Raw genomic sequence first — 14,311 nt, forward strand, 5'->3', positions numbered from 1 at the left:
ATACAGATGATGAGCAGAGTTTTCCAATGATTTTTTTTTTCTTTCACGAGGAGAACATGATGAAACAAAGACTCTTCTGTTTCAGGACATTGTTATTGCAAAATTAGTTTCATCAATCCCACTGACCGCATTGGCAAAATCAATCTCTATTCTCAGATCTGAACTGTGCGAATTTGTTTGTCCGTTCCTGCTGTTACAACACCACCCAATATTTTCGATGTGATACCAAAGTGCAGGGAAACTGTAATGCTAATGATATTTGTTTGCAGGGACAAAGCAATAAGTGTACTTGTGTGTGCATATGTATGTGTGTATGATTAATTTCCTTTCAAAGTAAACAAACCAGCTGAATCTTTCAAAGGGGAGACAGGTACTTTTAGCAGTGACCCCTGCAGCAGGATTTACAGCACTCTTAACGATCACACCCTCTATAAGACCTGCAGAATTAGGTGCGTGTGCGATAACTAGCAGAGAATAATGGGATGAAGGCGTTATGAGTAAGCACTTGAAAGACTTCGATTTCCCCTCTCGCCGTGATGTCACTAAATTTATTACTTGCTCTCTTTCTTAAGACCACACTTGCCATAATTCAGAGACACACAGGCACACACAAATATGCTCAGAGACACACACGTCACTGTCTGTTTATGTCGAGCTTATGATTAGGTGCAGGGTGGAAAGGGACTGTGATGAAGGGGAAACAAACAGAGCATGGAGATTGATGATGGATGGCTCCTCTCATTCAATAAGCAAGTCTGAGATGAACATACATTTAGGCGACACGTTCCCTGGTCTCTGCCTCCATCGTCTTGTCCACTGTGCTGCGACACTATGGCCCCTTGATGTGCTGATAGTACTGTTGCAGACCAGCAGCACAAAGATGATTCCTAGGCTGGTAGGATGGCTGTCGCACACCAGCAGAAGCAGAGATGTGAGTCGTGGGCTAACACTACTAGCAGAGTGGTGACTCCCACTGCGCGTAGAATGGGGATAATAGAGGAGGGCCCACTCAAAGTCGAACAGGGAGCGTTGGCAGGGGTGCTGGAGGTGACCAGAAGGAAGAGTAATTGCCTCACCACACTCAAGGTGCTTGAAATGATCTGTGACCTGTTCTAAGTGTGTGAACTTGAAGGGAGGGATGAGAGACATAGCATGCGAGAGAAGCAAAGAGCAAGAGAGAGAAATGACTGTTGCAAATGCCCATTTCCTGCCGCTGCGGGGTCATGCCTGGGCGCCACCGGGAAGTGTGGGACAGAGCGGAAGGTGGAATAACAGAGGGATAATCTTGTCTGAGCTCCAGTGAGAGAAGGCAGGGGGCTTGTTATGAGAAAATGAAAGGGGAGAGGTGGTGGAAAGGAGAGCCACGGGCCATTAGAGCCACCTCAGCTACACATAATGGCAGGTGGTGGAGAGTGGGATGCAAGTAGCTCAGCGTGAGAGTTGGGAGCAGGGGTAACACATGCACTGTGGAAAAAAACAAAAAACAAAAACTAGAGCAATATTATGTGTGTGCACATATTTTTGATCCTATACCTAAATAATGACAGTGTACGTATTTGTTGATTACCTGTGGCACTTTCAGAAGATATTAACACATACATTTTAAGAAACATATGTTTACCCCCCCAGCTACAACTGACGTTAAAAGCTCAGTCATTACCTTCGCAACACAATCCCAAACGATTTGAGACCGATATGTTAATATCTTGAAGATAGTCTCCACATTCTCCGTGTTGAATTTTACACCAGCGAGTTTCTCGTACAAAAACAGTCTAGAGAACAATAATAGTCCTTTATCACATTGGGATCTTTGTGGCTGCATCTCTCGCTTTCCTGTATGCTATGTCTCTAATAAGTAGGTGGCACAGTTGCAGGCAGAGGAGAGAAAAATATGACGATATAGAGAACATGGAGAGAAAAAGAGACTAGTAGAAAGAAGAGAAGGGCTCCAGACACTGGAGAAACACAATGTACTTTCTGGACTACTGTTTTTCTCCTTCCTCTTCCTCCACATCAGCTTCTTCCTGTAACTATCTTCTTCGGCACTAGCCCTCTAATCAGAAGGTTATTACTACTGTGAACATAGATATACATCATTTGTTTTGTTTTTTTTCCTTTTATCTACCTCACCCATTCACTCTTTTCGTCCTCCATGGACTTACATGCTTAGTTTCCCCTGCTGTAATCTCAACAGCATTTACTGCGCTAATTAATGGGACAGAGGGTACTGCTCAACTGAGACAACTCTTTGTCTCTCGCACACAGGGACAACTACACAACAAAAAGGAGGAATTGATGTAAAGAGACGTAGCAGGGTGAAAGAAACGGTAGGAAATTTTTACGCTTTTTATACTTCCCAGAAATAACAAGACATATTTAAGGTAATAACATATTCCTCTAGACAAATCATTAAATAATTTAAGTAGCTTCCCTAAATCGCCTATAAGTATGAATCATATTTAGTAGGATATTTTAGTATATTTGTAAGAATAAATCATATTTAGTGACAGCAGGAAATGGGTAACGAGAATGCAACACGAAGAAGAGCACTATACCACTGCTCTAAAATGGATCTGTAATGGTTTTATGAAATTGATCACTACTCACTTAGAATGCATGTGCAGAATTGTAGCCACTTCAAGAAGATCTCTAAGGAAAAAGCTTGCTAAGCTAATAGTAAGTAAAAGTACAGGTGTTCTGTTTCTATGTTCCCATTAGCTCACAACATAAGACTCGCCCACTTATGTGCCCTTCATTGCAGAGTTCATCCAGTCGATAATATTCACCTAAAAGTGGATGAGAGACAGCTTGATGATAATGACGACAGCAAATGACAGAAAGAAACAGAGAAATAAAGACGCACGACAGAGAATTACAGAGTGAGACAAAGAATCAGAGTAGGGCAGAGAAAGGCTGGGGGGAAACAGATGTACTGTAGGTGTAGGAGAGCAAAAAAGCAAGGCTCTTATTCAGAGACTATGCCGAGTAAAATGTCACCTTATTATCAGAGCAGAAAGGCCAGTCTCACTTTCTCTCTGCCACCCGAGAAACATGATACCCAATGTATTTGCACTTAGAGAGCAAAAGATGTGTGGGTCAGACCGTATGAGGGCCTTTTAGAACCACAAATCATTTCTCATCCTATTACATCCCTATGTACCGCAACGAACCATTACTATCTCCTTCCTGCATTTTTATTTCTCAGCTTATGAAGCTGGCTTACATTTTTAAACAACTGCAAATTTCATTGCAGTTGCCTTGACATATACAAGTGCAGTCCAAAGCCAGTGTATCTATCAAAAATCATCAAGTCATTTAATTTTAATATTTTATTATTTGATCACACAGCAATATAAGGAAAATGTGGTACTTCCAGAGAGTGAAACATTATTTACAGAAATGGCTTCCACTTATATGAAAGGATTGCTTATATTGCTGATCACACTCTAATTTAACACTCCTCCTCTGTACATGTCTGGAGATTTTAAGATATTTTAGCAGTTCAGTTCAATTGACTCTCAGGAGCTTTTATCAATCTCAAAATAAATGCCAAACAGCATTTTCCCAGCACACAAGTTTAATCTTACTTACTGTACGCTGAATCACCCAGCAAGTTAAGAGCCCCAGATGTATTTATCTATTTTATCAGGAGTTGTCGAGAACAATATAAAAATGAAAGAGCAGCAAACTTTTGTGTCAACACCCTAGTGGTACAAGGAGTTGACTGTCCACCAGATGTGGAAAAAAGTGTTTGTGAAAACAATCTATAAGCACTTGTGAGGTTGTTGGGGAGTTTTTCCCAAAGTTCGTGTCCTTCTGTGTCCTTGGACCATCTGAGGAAGCTACACAAGACAAAAGTAAAATTAACATTTCACATAAAAACGTAGGCAAATAATGAAGGCAACTTCATTAACTTTAGGGAAGCGCAGACTGCATATTAATTCTACCATATTTTCTTACTGAATTTATACCAAGGTCAACTATTTCAACTATTAGCAAAAGAAACCTAAAATGACGGTTGAACGCAATCTGGTACAAATAAAGCAGCAGTTACACACCACTTGGGTTTCAAACAACTGGTTTCACATTTATCATTGTATTTGCCTTTTTTTAATCACCCCACTTTTAAAGGCAGATTTCATTTTGCCATTTCAGAAATGTAAAATGCAAGTAATAAAACACAGGGATTTGTAAAATCATACCTACTCACTGCTAGATTAGAGACAAGAGAGAAACCAAGCTGAGAGAGCAAGAAAATTCTTTGTAAACAATCATTAGCTACGGATCCTGAGTCTCGCGTTCTTATGTTCTACTTTCTCACTCCATCTTCTTCTCTCCTTTGTCATATTACCTTACAATCCATTCCAGACTGAAACGCACACACTGCATTTGCACAAGTGTCATGCTTAAATTGTCCCTGCTTTCTCTCCATGTTCTCTGTGTTCATTTATATTGTGTTTAGATATGGATACACACACCCACAAAGTGTCATGTTTTTGTTATGGTTATAGTTGTGCACGTTTGATTGGGCAAGCCAGACACTGAGAATAATGAACAACTCACCATGACAATTTCTGTCTGTAGAATACCAACATACCAGCTGAGCCTAGACATCAGTGTGTTCTTATTTGTGTTTGTGAGTGTGTGTCTGCATGTTTTAGTTTGCATGCAATATCCACATACATACAACCTGCTATATTAGCTTTAGGACCACTAACCAATATATATCCTATGCTGGAAGTTTACATGTGTTTATTGTTAGTTTATAATTAAACTGAATCACTGATTTAGTAACATACCGTCCACAAAAATTAAACTAGGAACTGCAAAAAAAAGTTTTATGGCTGTTCTATAGGATTAGGGAGGTATTTCTCTGTAGCTCAAGTTAGCAATTTCATAACTTTTATTTTGATTAACACTTCAGCACACATAAAATAAACGCCTTATTCCTTGCCAGTATTTGTTCAACTAGTGTATAAAATTATTGTATGTTCTACAAAACAGATTCAAATGTCTTGCCATTTTTGCTTAATAAAATTTAACCGGTTGTTGTATTCAAGAATAGCTTGTATTTGTGAGAGTCATACTGTGTACATTAATATCACACTAATGTAAAGGTGATGAGTTGTAGCAGGTCAGGGTTAAAGGTCATTACGGTGTGTCATGTATTCCCTACTTTCTTTTCCTCCTTATTGAATCATTGTCATCTAGCTTATGTCAACCTTTGATCTTTGCACTCAATCTCTCTCTCTCTCATACACACACACACCATCATCCAGTAGCCACATGGACGCTGGTGCTGCTGCAGGGAGAGCTGGGCAGGGGGAGATTATTGATGTCTGCTCTCACAAAGCCAAGGTCTAGGCCATGAATCGTAAACTTCAGCCTCCACTGGCCCCAGACATTAGCAGTCTCAGATAAGACATGAAGGATAGCCTGCATTATAGGAAAAAGAGCTTCACTGCATTCGCATCCCTCTCACGAGACCTCCTCGCTCGTATCACGCAAGCACACACAACACAGGTGCAAACACACACACACACACACACACACACACACACACACACACACAGGAGTACGTACACAGAAATGTATGTTGGCTCTGTGTTTCCTTTGTATGAGATTGCATGTTTTAGTTTTTGTGGAAAGGACAAAATAATTTGTATGCCACCATGTTTGTGTATCTGAGATGAAATGCAAGAAATCTGATCTGGTCATTACAGAAACAAAACAATGAGAAAAATAAATCTATCCACTCCATAAGTATCAATGGTAAATTCACAAACAAGGCACTTTACTATTTTATTCAGTTACGATCAATATAAAAATTGTCTACCGTTTTGAGATTGATGCGAATTAGCCATAAAAAAAAAAAACAATCCAGTTCAGATATTTAACTTTTGTAAGTAGCAGAATGAATTTTATTAATGTAGAACTATTGAGCTAAGCGCTTACACATAATTAAACGTTGAAAGTGTTAAAAGTGTTCTTGCTTCAGGTTAAGTACACAATACAAAAAGGAAAACCAAAGCAGCAGCAAATATTGAATTTTTCCGTATTAGTATGACACTAAAAGACTTGGGTCTAAATTTTGAGAAACATTCAACTTATTAATAAATGCAATATTGTTTTAATAAAAACAACGCATTCCCATGACCATGCAGCCTTCATCCAATAAGCATTACCTTTGACCTTTGCCCCATGCTGATCTGAGGTTAAAGGTCATGCTCTGGTGGTTGGCCTCTCTGGCCTCTCGCTTAGACCTTTCAGGTCAACAGATGTCAAAGGTGAAGCTTCAGCCTCTAAAGTCATTGGACATGTGGTCTAAAGCCATTCATTACATTTATGACCCAGAGACAGCAACAGGGTTTAGTAGTCTCTGACACTCTTCTTGTCATGTGGATGTGTGAGCTTCATCACTGCTGTCCACAAGCAAGCGAGAATGTGGATGCATACTCTGGTCCCTAGCACACAATTGCACTGACAGCTACACACCATCTTGATCACCAGTGCCAAGATCCTTCATTATTTAATCAGAACCACTCTTTGCAGTGGCTAAATTATTGAGCAAGTGTATGTTCACACAATCCCTCACTGAAAGACAGTACAAGGGATTTCTGAAAACCCACTACTCCCACACACAGCAGCCATGCAATGCACAGCGCCTAGTCTTTAATATTTCTCTTTCTCTGCTGTCTTTTGTGGTCTACCAATCTCTTGAGTAATAGTTTTACAAACACAGCTGAAGAAATTTGGAGGCAGAGTGTTAGCTAACTGACGTGTTGCATATTTTAATAAGTGATTTGCTGAAAAAGAATGAGAGAGGGAGGAGCAGTATATCTCCTCTCCATTTCCCTCTCTATCCACCTGGCATCTTCTGGGCTCATAAAGGCAAACACACTGTCAAAAAGACAGAGACACTAATTCAGGATGCAGATGGACAGGCAGACAGACAGATGGACCGAGGAAAGGACAGGCAGATTTTCATTGGCTCCTGGAGGTAGCAGCGCCCAGACTAGGCCATGGTTGTCCCAGTCTGACCGTCTCTGCAGCACAGCCCCTTCCTGTGGCAGAGATCTAGAGGTCTAAGGGACCAACTTGCTCCCTGCTCTCCCTGGCCTTCCCTCCTCACAGGCTGTAAATGCCAAGCCCACCCCCACACCCCCAACCCTGCATCACCTACACACACACACACACACACACACACACACACACACACACACACACACATGACATGTATGCACACACCACACCCCCCACTCACCAAGGAGGCCCTCCCTGCAGGAGCTTGGTGACTCTTCCAGGGACCAGACAGGTGGTGGGAGCTGAGCGGGCACGCGAATGCCAGCCCACTGCCAAGGGCTCGCTGCCAGTTGGCACAGAGTTAACAGACGCACTCCCTCAATGTAGAGCACAGTGCACACATGAAGATAACAGGCCTTCACACATGCTTGTCTTAATGTTCTTGTGAGGACCTTTAACCACCGTATGCTAAACCTTTACAAAAACCTCACTCCTGATCCTCAGCAAATCACTTGAAGAGTTGAGTATAGGCCAAAACAACCTCTATCAACTAAATATCCACACTCTGACGGTCCAAAGCTTGAACTAAAAAATGAGTCAGGTATTCTGTGGCGAAGAATTTCTAATGTTACTCACACAGTGATATGCAGCATGATTTGTTTCCAGACAGCTGTATTTTATGTCGATAAACATATGAATTATTCAAAAACAATAGCTTTTAGATAATAAAACTATCTATTTCTATTTTAGGGACCCCCCTTGTGTATCTAACTATCTAAATTTCATGTCATAGAAAAACACTTCATATGTTGATCATTACAGTTCAATACATTTTTCATATTATTACTTTTTCATGTTGTATTGCCAGTGTTACATTAAATTTCACAGTTTTAATACAAATCTTCAAAACTGCCTTTCAAAAACGTCTCATGGCACTTTGCTTTCAGGTTTTCTTTTTAACTTAGATTTTTCTGCCTTGTACCTTACTAAGTCGCTTTAGAGATCAAGCATCTGCCAAATGACTAAATGTAAATGAGGAAAACCCTTACAAATAATGCCATCTTTATATGTATTTATACACATCTCTATGTATACATTTAAATGTATGTATAACATATAATATTTATATATAAAAATATGTAATAATTTGGTTGAGGGTGTACGTTAAACAATAATTGTGTACTTTTAACACTAATTTAACACTAACTGTGGTCAAAATGAGTGGTGGAAAATTCACCTCTGGTTGAAATCTATCAGCAGGTTCCTACAGGAGAAAAAAAATATGACATTTAAATTCAGCGTGGACTTCTACTTCATTATAACGAAAGAATATGTTTTTTTGTTGTAATAATTATTTGAATGAAACCCATCTAAAAACTTGTGTGTAATAATGTCAAACAACAACAGTAAACCTAAAGCAGCTTTTCAATATTACAAATATTAAATATGAAAACTGAAATGTAAAACTTCATTTTCAGAATTTGCTTTCCCTAATGATAAAAATATTTCAAAACCCATCATTTGAATCAATTTGATTGGTAGGGCAAGTCTCACCCCAAAAAATAAATAAATAAATAAATAAAAAATGTACGTACCCTCTCACACATGTCAATGGCAGATTTTACAGCATGTGTGTTAATCACCATATGCCAAGTAAAAGAGAAGCCTCATGTCTTCAACAACAGACTGTCTCTGCATTAGACACCCACACATTATGGCATCCCAGTGACCGCTAATATCTTTTAGTCCACTTCATAACCCCTTTTTAATAAGCAGTTACAAAAAAAAACATACACACATTCTACATAAATAAAGATCAAATACTTAATTTTTGCCCACCTCAATATTTGTGCTTTGTCCACTCTAAAGGTCCATTTAATTACATGGCACTGCACACACTGAACATGTCTTTGTATTTTTGTACATAGTGTTATATGTAGCTCAGAGTGCTTATCATGCTCAAACTGACAAGAACAACTGTCTTCGCTTCCTTCTGGAGACATTTTACTTTGATAAAGACAGTGCTTTTCCTGTGTGTGAGTGGAACAGAAATTGTCAAAGTACAATTCTTCAGCAGTGCTAGATCTGACATGACATCTAGATGAGGTTTTATAAGAATGCAGGAAGTTGTTTTGTCGATTTACTAATTTATATACAATTTCCACACTATTACACTTTAGCGGGGTGGAGAACCCAGTGTACCATGTTCGGACAATGTTCTCACAGTCATGACGATATATTCTGCACATACTGAGACAGGCATTCAAACAGGCAGCAAACCAGCTTGGGCAGTACTGCAGTGTTTAACGTTTCTTTTTTACACCTTTATATTTATTTAACTGCTGCTGTCATGTACTTTACTCTCTATCTGTGCCCCATTATGTCGTCCTCTTACTTCTCTCTTTTTTTCTCATTTCAACACCCCCACATGCATTTACTGCAGTACTGCTTGCTTTTGCCTTCATTTATGCGCACAATCAATCTATTTTCTTTTTTCTAAAGATTAAAGGTACTTCAAGATTAACCCAATGAAACAGACATTTAAATTCATAGCTTGCACTCAAAGGGTCCAACTTGCATTTCCTGCAAGCGTGCGTGTGCACATACACGTGAACACACACACACACACACCCACCACTTGCAATAAACATGTCGACATATGCCAGAAGTGGGAGAGCAGGAGGGATAACCGTTACAAAACTAACACCGCTTAATGGATTTCTATTCTCTCCTGTTTCAGTCAGGAGACTCCTTTAGATGTGTGCTTAGTCTCTTTTCTCCTCGTCCCCCTCAATCCTTTTCCCCCCTCCAGGTCTGGAGAGAGATCCTGTCCCAGGCCAGCAGAATTGTGGCCAACCTTTCACCCCTGCTCGCTAATTACAGCACCATGGCGACACTTGAAGTACCTCATCACTCCTCCCTGTACTACAAAAGTAAACGCGTGTATGCGCACACACACATACACCCAAAAAAAACCACACACTTTTCAGACGTACATTCCAAAATGTAGCAGCAAAGACACACAGATGGACACATGCAAAACGTTCACTTACACACACACACACACAGTTCCACCTCACTTGCTCTATAAAGTCATTTAATTGGGGCCTCTTTTGAATCCTGAATGGTGGAGATCCCTCTGACCCAGCTATTGCCTTCCTCTTCATCACAACCACTCAACCACCAAGCCCCCAACACTTCTCCCTCCACCTTTCTCATTCTTTCTTTCTTCTCAAATTTGTTTACAGAAGGCAGAGAGTACAATAAGAATGAATAATTCTTTCAACCTCCCAATCTGCTCTTAAAATAGCATTTCTTCTGCTCCCTCATTCTGTCAGCAGGGCTCAGGCGCCTTGACACCCCTAGGTTCTGCCCCCTGCTCCAAGGTGAAGCTGACATTCTGTCTTGTGAACCAAGACTAAAGTGCTCTGTGCTTACTACAAATACACAAGAATACTTTCAAAGTCAGTTTTTGTGGACATATATTGCGATATTGTTTGTTGGTTTACAAACTGATAAGTAAGAGACTCACAGTGTTACAGCATGCTACTTCCTTGCTAGTGACTACAATAGTAGAGCCAAACTGTGCAATGTTTGAGGCAACGCATTTTAATGCAAAACTGTATCTTTCAGGATGCCCTGGTTATTTTTGCTTACTTTATCCACTGCCATTTGAAAACTGGCTCTTTTGTTGCAGCGTTGTAACTATTTTGAAACATCTTTACTAGACAAGGACCCAACTGGGATGGAAAAAGCATGTATTTAACACATTTTTGGTTTGGAGTCAGTGTGCAGGCATCACTTTTTTAATCTATGCTGTTTTCCAATAACCTTGTACCTACATGTGATGTGTGGATAACTACGCGCCTTCTGTTGTTTATTTGTTACATGATGCGAATGCATTGATATTCATAAAAGTACAGATATTTGAACCCAGGTAACATATGTAGTCATTTTCTAATAATAAGGATAACAGAAGCATATTTATCAGTTCCTGCTCATCTAAAAGGCTTCATAAGTTAATGTCTACAGCTTATTAACGGATGTTTTTTTTTTAAATCATGAACTGTGTAAAAACCCTCTCAATAGTTTTTGTCCTTTGTCATTTTAATAATGTTATCAACATAAACATCATATTGTTTTAATGATGGTACTTTTAAACCAACTAAAGCTGCAGTGAAGGGTTTTTGAAAATACATCTAGAGCCTTTAAAGTGTCTAGAAACCAACTAACTCCTGTTTCCACATGTCTCTGAAATGGAAAACTGCTACAATATTTACAATTTAAGGTGCATTATGGAAAAGGGCTCATAAGGGCTTACAACTAGACAGACTTTCATGCATGTCAGGTTAAACAACATTCTGACCTTTGAACTCTAAAAGTACTCCACCTATGGAGCGGAACAACAGGCCATGTCATCATGACTACAGGGTTATAGAGGAAATAACAAGCTCTGAAAATTCTGATTTTTTTTTTTTCATTTCACGCCCTAATCTGTCTTTATTGGGCTGAATGGCTGCTTTTCTGCCTCCATTTCTGCCTCACCCTCTTTTTTCTCGCTCTCTCTTTGTATAGAGCAACAGCATACAGAGGAGGTGTGTGTCAGGGGCTCAGGAGAAACTGGATTGAATACATGTGTGTTTATATTTGTGTGTGCATCTGTCTTTATGTCTGTGTGTGTGTGTGTGTGTGTGTGTGTGTGTGCATGTGCTATCGCTGTCTAACAGGTGGAAGAATCTGGCCGCTCTTCTGTGGAGCAGTTCAGGAAACAAATGACATTTCCAATTTAAAGAGAGGGAAAATGCATGTATACCAGAGACTGAGGAGCTGAAGACAATATTATACAGACAGGGACAGAAGTTGGTGTGTATCCAGGGATTGAGGAGAAGATGGGAGGCAAATAAACCTGTGCATCAACATGGAAACAATAAAAAAGATCCGTAGTTTTATAGAAATTACAAAAATTAGCGGAGGTTAATACTAATGGAAAAAAGATGGCACTTAGTTTGGCTCACGGCTACGTTCCTTAGAATCTGTTATAGACATTACACACGCTCTCTCCTTCTCTCTCTCTTTCTCTCTCTATTATACACACTCTCACTCAGGCAGGCCTGTTAAGCTGGGAATTCCTCACAGCACTGTGCACTCTTCTGTGGAGCAGGCAGAGCATCCATTATGTATGCCCCCCCCACACACACACACACACACAGTCTCTTTACATGGGTCAATGCCAAATACACGGGTGCGCACACACACACACATGCAAACATACACATGCACAAGTGCATGCATACACAAAGTGGCCCACAGACACTGAAGCTTTAGTGAAATGCCAGTAAAACTGCCTCAAGGGCTAAAAACGTGCCTTACAAAAACACACACACACACCTTGCGCTCGGACATTGTTTGCTTCAGAATCGTGCCACCCAGAGGCTGTGCTAACACCCTGCTCCCTCTCGTTTTCAGTTTCAGATAGAGCAATATGAGGGAGAGGGGAGAGTATGAGATATAAAGATAGAGAGGTAGCAGAGAGGTAGAGAGGGTAAAGTCGTGCTTTAACAAAAATATAAATGATTGCGGAAGGATTCATCATTAAAGAGAGGAAGAATAAAAGAAAAGGACAAAGCAAGGAAAAAAGCCACCGTTTCCCAGTACCCCCATTTTTCTATTACTCTAACTCCACCCATCCTCGCTTTTTATCCTTTGCTCCTTCTGCTTCTAATAACCAGGTATATCACTCTCACCCTCCCCTCTTTTATCTTTGTTTGAGCATATCTGTCTCCTCCAAGCCTATATCCTGTCTGTGCTATCTATTTTTTCTCTCTTATCTTTGCAAATCCATGTTGTGCTGCTGTTCTCTTTGTGTTTCATGCCACATCTCTCCATTCTGTCTCCCTTCTTCTCAGTTTAACCCTACCTTTCTCTCTCTCTCAGCATTGCTGAATGTCCTTTTTCTCCTTGTCTATTGTGCTGACTGCAGAGCCAAAAGAGGAACACTATGTGTATGTGTAGGTTTGTAAGCGTGTTTGTGTGTGTCACTGTGTGTTAGGTGCAGCTCTGACCCTCTAATCAGTGTGAGAAGAAACAGAGGATGACTTGTGCTGCCCAGCAGGGTCAGAGGCCACGTAGAGTCAGCCATTACCCTCTTTCACCAAGACACACACACGCACACACACACACAATTCCTGGGCTTCACGCCCAGTGAGGCATCTGTCTCTGAACAGACAGTCTTGTGTACAACAGCCTTTCTCTAAACACACACACACACACATACACACACACACACACACACACACACACACACACACACACAGAGAAAAGAGCCGGCCACTCTGTACTTTGCACTGTTTGACTGCTCCAACCCCAGGTCTCCTTATCAGCCGTCTCTCATCTATCACAGCCTTACAGACATAACTCCCATTCCGTATACACACACACGCCCACACACCCACAAAGACACACACACTGCAGGGGGCCATTACCGTTTGTATTGACATGGCTCCAGCTTCTCCAGCTGACCGCTTTTGGTGTACGGTGTTAGGACGTTGTGTAAATAACATCTAATATGACTCATCCACTTGTAAAGGAATCATCCACAGTATATGCAAACACTCACACCTTGCATCTTCAGGAGAAATTTATGTTAAGTTAAAAAAAATTGCATTTTCAAGTTACATTTACTGTTTAAATAAATATTGCAGAGTTGTTTTTTTGGTAATATTTAATAATTTAAAATGTCAAAGCAAAAAAGCCTGTGAATAAAAAATACAATTAATGTTCACTGAATTCCAATTAGCTGCTTCAGTTTTAGCTGAACTTGATTAAACAATTAGGGCAGCATGGCTGGTTAGGTTTCAGTGTAAATGGCTGTGGCCTTAAACTGCATGGCCATTAGGCCTGCAGGACTTACGACCAATTAAATACATTCAACTTCACAGTTTTCTTCAGATGGTCATCCTACATTAATCTCAAAGCAGCATTCTGCCCTTAAGAGACCAGAGCAGAGCAAATGTTGCACAGTGGGTTTAGCTGGCAAGAAGGGGAATGATATCAGTTATGGAAGCTGCAATTGCTCACTGTTGTCATCAGCCTACAGCTTCTATTCCCATCACCCATATGTTCATGTCTACTATACAGTCAGTCCCTTCGCTTCCTGATTAATCCTTTTGTCTCTCCTGTTCTGTCCTCTGCTTTGCCTTCCACCTCTTTTTTCTCCTCTTTCCAGCACACCCCCCTCCAAAACAATTTCTCTCTCCTGCACCATGTGACGGTCCCACACTGTTCCCTA

The 14,311-nt window shown here is 40.4% G+C and overlaps 1 protein-coding gene and 1 long non-coding RNA gene across 2 annotated transcripts in view; both read right to left on the reverse strand.

The window, feature by feature from the left end:
* Nucleotides 1–14,311, reverse strand: part of gse1b (Gse1 coiled-coil protein b) — a 163,825-nt gene that overhangs the window by 73,178 nt on the left and 76,336 nt on the right. The window lies entirely within an intron of this gene.
* On the reverse strand, nt 3,370–8,928 carry LOC137105140 (uncharacterized). The gene is made up of 3 exons (XR_010911777.1): nt 8,619–8,928; nt 8,261–8,287; nt 3,370–3,842 (listed from the first exon to the last, which is right to left on the reverse strand). It is a non-coding gene; the product is annotated as an uncharacterized lncRNA (long non-coding RNA).

Source organism: Channa argus, chromosome 2, assembly GCF_033026475.1.
Source record: "Channa argus isolate prfri chromosome 2, Channa argus male v1.0, whole genome shotgun sequence".
In the NCBI taxonomy this organism is placed as follows: Eukaryota; Metazoa; Chordata; class Actinopteri; order Anabantiformes; family Channidae; genus Channa; species Channa argus.